The sequence below is a fragment of the Bos indicus genome, chromosome X, assembly GCF_029378745.1.
Source record: "Bos indicus isolate NIAB-ARS_2022 breed Sahiwal x Tharparkar chromosome X, NIAB-ARS_B.indTharparkar_mat_pri_1.0, whole genome shotgun sequence".
In the NCBI taxonomy this organism is placed as follows: Eukaryota; Metazoa; Chordata; class Mammalia; order Artiodactyla; family Bovidae; genus Bos; species Bos indicus.
In genome coordinates this window covers 79,897,023-79,902,553 of record NC_091789.1, presented here as the reverse complement: position 1 = coordinate 79,902,553, position 5,531 = coordinate 79,897,023, and the positions used below count along the sequence as shown (strand labels likewise).

General features: G+C 43.0%; 1 pseudogene; it reads right to left on the bottom strand.

Annotated features, from left to right (window-relative positions):
* Positions 1–3,615: 3,615 nt before the first annotated feature.
* Positions 3,616–4,641, bottom strand: LOC109554970 (serine/threonine-protein phosphatase 2A catalytic subunit beta isoform pseudogene; annotated as a pseudogene).
* Between the last annotated feature and the right edge of the window lie 890 nt (positions 4,642–5,531).

Sequence of the window (5,531 nt, the reverse complement as noted above, 5' to 3'; positions counted from 1 at the left end):
AGAAAGCCTTCTTCAGCGATCAATGCAAAGAAAAAGAGGAAACAACAGAATGGGAAAGACTAGAGATCTCTTCAAGAAAATCAGAGATACCAAAGGAACACTTCATGCAAAGATGGGCTCGATAAAGGACAGAAATGGTATGGACCTAACAGAAGCAGAAGATATTAAGAAGAGATGGCAAGAATACACAGAAGAACTGTACAAAAAAGATCTTCATGACCCAGATAATCACGATGGTGTGATCACTGACCTAGAGCCAGACATCCTGCAATGTGAAGTCAAGTGGGCCTTAGAAAGCATCACTACGAACAAAGCTAGTGGAGGTGATGGAATTCCAGTTGAGCTATTTCAAATCCTGAAAGATGATGCTGTGAAAGTGCTGCACTCACTATGCCAGCAAATTTGGAAAACTCAGCAGTGGCCACAGGACTGGAAAAGGTCAGTTTTCATTCCAATTCCAAAGAAAGGCAATGCCAAAGAATGCTCAAACTACCGCACAATTGCACTCATCTCACATGCTAGTAAAGTAATGCTCAAAATTCTCCAAGCCAGGCTTCAGCAATATATGAACTGTGAACTTCCTGATGTTCAAACTGGTTTTAGAAAAGGCAGAGGAACCAGAGATCAAATTGCTAACATCTGCTGGATCATGGGAAAAGCAAGAGAGTTCCAGAAAAACATCTGTTTCTGCTTTATTGACTATGCCAAAGACTTTGACTTTGTGGATCACAATAAATTGTGGAAAATTCTGAAATAGATGGGAATACCATACCACCTGATCTGCCTCTTGAGAAATTTGTATGCAGGTCAGGAAGCAACAGTTAGAAGTGGACATGGAACAACAGACGGGTTCCAAATAGGAAAAGGAGTACGTCCAGGCTGTATATTGTCACCCTGTTTATTCAACTTATATGCAGAGTACATCATGAGAAATGCTGGACTGGAAGAAACACAAGCTGGAATCAAGATTGCCGGTAGAAATATCAATAACCTCAGATATGCAGATGACACCACCCTTATGGCAGAAAGTGAAGAAGAACTAAAAAGCCTCTTGATGAAAGTGAAAGAGGAGAGTGAAAAAGGTGGCTTAAAGCTCAACATTCATAAAACTAAGATCATGGCATCTGGTCCCATCACTTCATGGGAAATAGATGGGGAAACAGTGGAAACAGTGTCAGACTTTATTTTTCTGGGCTCCAAAATCACTGCAGATGGTGACTGCAGCCATGAAATTAAAAGACGCTTACTCCTTGGAAGGAAAGTTATGACCAACCTAGATAGCATATTGAAAAGCAGAGACATTACTTTGCCAACAAAGGTTCGTCTAGTCAAGGCTATGGTTTTTCCTGTGGTCATGTATGGATGTAGAGTTGGACTGTGAAGAAGGCTGAGCACCGAAGAATTGATGCTTTTGAACTGTGGTGTTGGAGAAGACTCTTGAGAGTCCCTTGGACTGCAAGGAGATCCAACCAGTCTATTCTGAAGGAGATCAGCACTGGGATTTCTTTTAAGGAATGATGCTAAAGCTGAAACTCCAGTACTTTGGCCACGTCATGCGAAGATTTGGCTCATTGGAAAAGACTCTGATGCTGGGAGGGATTGGGGGCAGGAGGAGAAGGGGACGACAGAGGATGAGATGGCTGGATGGCATCACTGACTCGATGGATGTGAGTGTCAGTGAACTCTGGGAGTTGGTGATGGACAAGGAGGCCTGGCGTGCTGTGATTCATGGGGTCACAAAGAGTCGGACACGACTGAGCGACTGATCTGATCTGATCTGAATACTTCATTGTGTATATGTATCACAGCTTTCTTATCCATTCATCTGCTGATGGACATCTAGGTTGCTTCCATGTCCTGGCTATTATAAACAGTGCTGCGATGAACATTGCAGTACATGCGTCTCTTTCAATTCTGGTTTCCTCGGTGTGTATGCCCAGCAGTGGGATTGCTGGGTCATATGGCAGTTCTATTTTCAGTTTTTAAAGGAATCTCCACACTGTTCTCCATAGTGGCTGTACTAGTTTACATTCCCACCAACAGTGTAAGAGGGTTCCCTTTTCTCCACACGCTCTCCAGCATTTATTGTTTGTAGACTTTTGGATCGCAGCCATTCTGACTGGCGTGAAATGGTACCTCACTGTGGTTTTGGTTTGCATTTCTCTGATAATGAGTGATGTTGAGCATGTTTTCATGTGTTTGTTAGCCATCTGTATGTCTTCTTTGGAGAAATGTCTGTTTAATTCTTAGGCCCATTTTTTGATTGGGTCATTTATTTTTCTGGAATTGAGCTGCAGGAGTTGCTTATATATTTTTGAGATTAATTCTTTGTCCGTTGCTTTGTTTGCTATTATTTTCTCCCATTCGGAAGGCTGTCTTTTCACCTTGCTTATAGTTTCCTTTGTTGTGCAGAAGGTTTTAATTTTAATTAGGTCCTATTTGTTTATTTTTGCTTTTATTTCCAATATTCTGGGAGGTGGGTCATAGAAGATCCAGCTGTGATTTATGCCGGAGAGTGTTTTGTCTATGTTCTCTTCTCGGAGTTTTATAGTTTCTGGTCTCATGTTTACATATTTAATCCATTTTGAGTTTATTTTTGTGTATGGTGTTAGAAAGTGTTCTAGTTTCATTCTTTTACAAGTGGTTGACCAGTTTTCCCAGCACCACTTGTTAAAGAGTTTGTCTTTTTTCCCTTGTATGTTCTTGCTTCCTTTGTCAAAGATAAGGTGTCCATAGGTGTGTGGATCTATCTTTGGGCTTTCTATTTTGTTCTATTGATCTATATTTCTGTCTTTGTGCCAGTACCATACTGTCTTGATGACTGTGGCTTTGTAATAGAGCCTGAAGTCAGGCAGGTTGATTCCTCCAGGTCCATTCTTCTTTCTCAAGATTGCTTTGGCTATTCGAGGTTTTTTGTATTTCTATACAAATTGTGAAATTACTTGTTCTAGGTCTGTGAAAGATACCATTGGTAGCTTGACAGGGATTGCATTGCATCTATAGATTGCTTTGGGTAGTATACTCATTTTCACTATATTCATTCTTCTGTTCCATGAACATGGTATAGTTCTCCATCTCTTAGTGTCTTCTTCAATTTCTTTCACCAGTGTTTTATAGTTTTCTATATATATATGTCTTTTGTTTCTTTAGGTAGGTATATTCCTAAGTATTTTATTCTTTTCATTGCAATGGTGAATGGAATTGTTTCCTTAATTTCTCTTTCTATTTTCTCATTATTAGTGTATAGGAATACAAGGGATTTCTGTGTGTTTATTTTATATCCTTCCACTTTACTCTATTCATTGATTAGCTCTAGTAATTTTCTTGTGGAATCTTTAGGATTTTCTATGTAGAGGATCATGTCATCTGCGAACATTGAGAGTTTTAGTTCTTCTTTTCCAATTTGGATTCCTTTTATTTCTTTTTCTGCTCTGATTGCTGTGGCCAAACCTTCCAAAACTGTGTTGAATAGTCATGATGTAAGTGGGCACCCATGTCTTATTCCTGACTTTAGGGGAAATGCTTTTAATTTTTCACCATTGAGGGTATGTTTGCTGAGAATTTGTCATATATAGCTTTTATTTATTTTATTTTTTTGCCTTTTTTTGTTGTGTGTGTGTATATATATATATATATATATATATATATATAAAAGCCAGATATACTTCCACATACAAAGGCAGGTTTTCCCAAGAGGGATTTACAGGAAGTAGTCTGGGGTGCGCCGGGTCACATGAGGCTCTCCACGATGAGGTGCTGGGTCAAACTGAAGGAAGGAATATTTCAAAGTGTCATCTAATTCCATGATAGCAGCCTGGTTCCCACAACGATAACAGTAATTGGGTGCACTGAAAATGGTAACCACGTTCCGATCGTGACACCAATTGTATCCCTCCATTACAAGTTGGTGAGCACGAGAAACCAGTGTGAGACCATTAGCATGGTTAAACGTTTCAGAAATATCTTGTCCAAATGTGTAGCCAGCACCACGTGGTGAAATATCCCACCCACCACGATCATCTGGATCTGACCATAAGAGATCACACATGGGGCCCTCATGTGGAACTTCTTGTAAACGATCCAGGGCTCTTATATGATCCAGTGTATCTATGGATGGAGAGACGCCACCATGGAGGCAGAATATCTGTCCATCTACTAAAGCTGTAAGTGGCAGATAATCAAAGAGATCTGTAAAATATTTCCAAACATTGGCATTTCCATACTTTCACAGACATTCGTCATAAAAGCCATAAACTTGGGTAATTTGTCGGCTTTCGTGGTTTCCTCTCAGTATTGTAATGTGCTCTGGATAACGCACCTTTAATGCCACAAGAAGAGTTACCGTTTCCACAGAATAATAACCTCTGTCTACATAGTCGCCCATGAACAGATAGTTTGTGTCTGGCGACTTCCCGCCGATTCTGAAGAGTTCCATAAGGTCATGGAATTGGCCATGCACATTTCCACAGATGGTGACAGGACAACGGACCTCCTGTACATTTGATTCTTTTGTTAAAATTTCCTTAGCCTTTTCACAGAGCGTCCGGACTTGGTTCTCGTTGAGCTGTTTACACTCATTCAGCTGCTCGACCCACTGGTCCAGGTCCTTAGTGAACGCCTTGTCGTCCATGGCGGCCCCGGCCCCTCCGCCGCCACCTCCTCCAGCCCCCCGCGCGCCCCCGCCCCGGGCGCCGCTTTCCTAGCCCCCCCCACCCCGCCGCCGCCGCCAGCTCCCGGCGGGGGACGGAGGAGCCCAGCACTGTGGACCCCGCGCCCCGCCCAAGCCCCTCGGGCGGCTCCGAGCGCGCGGCCTCCGGGAGACCCCCGCCCGCCCCGGCCCGCCCCGGCCCGCCGGCCCGCGCGCCCGGAGAGTCGGTGAAGGACGGCGGGGACGTACGGGGCTTCCGCGCAGCTGCCGCCGGAGGATGGGCACCCGCCGCCTGCCGGCCGCCGGCCGCTCTCGCCTCCCTGGCTCCTTCTCTCTCGCTCTTTCTCGCCCCTCCCTCCGGCTTTCTGTCATCGCCCGGGCCTATAGCTTTTATTATGTTGACCTATGTTCCTTCTATTCTTGCTTTCTGGAGAGTTTTCATCATAAATGGATGTTGAACTTTGTCAAAGGCTTTCTCCGCATCTATTATCATCCAATAAAATTATGGCTTTAATTTTTCAATTTGTTACTGTGGTGTATTACATGAATTGATTTGCAGATATTGTAGAATCCTTGGATCCCTGGGATAAAGCCCACGTGGTGGTGATGTATGATCTTTTTAATGTGTTGTTGGATTCTGACTGCTAGAATTTTGTTAAAGACTTTTGATCTATGTCCATCAGTGATATTGGCCTGTAGTTTTCTTTTTTTTGTGGCACGTTTGTCAGGTTTTGGTATTAGGATGATAGGGGCCTCATAGAATGAGTTTGGAAGTTTACCTTCCTCTGCAATTTTCTGGAAGAGTTTGAGTAGGATAGGTGTTAGCTCTTCTCTATATTTTTGGTAGAATTCAGTTGTGAAGCTGTCTGAATCTGGGCTTTTG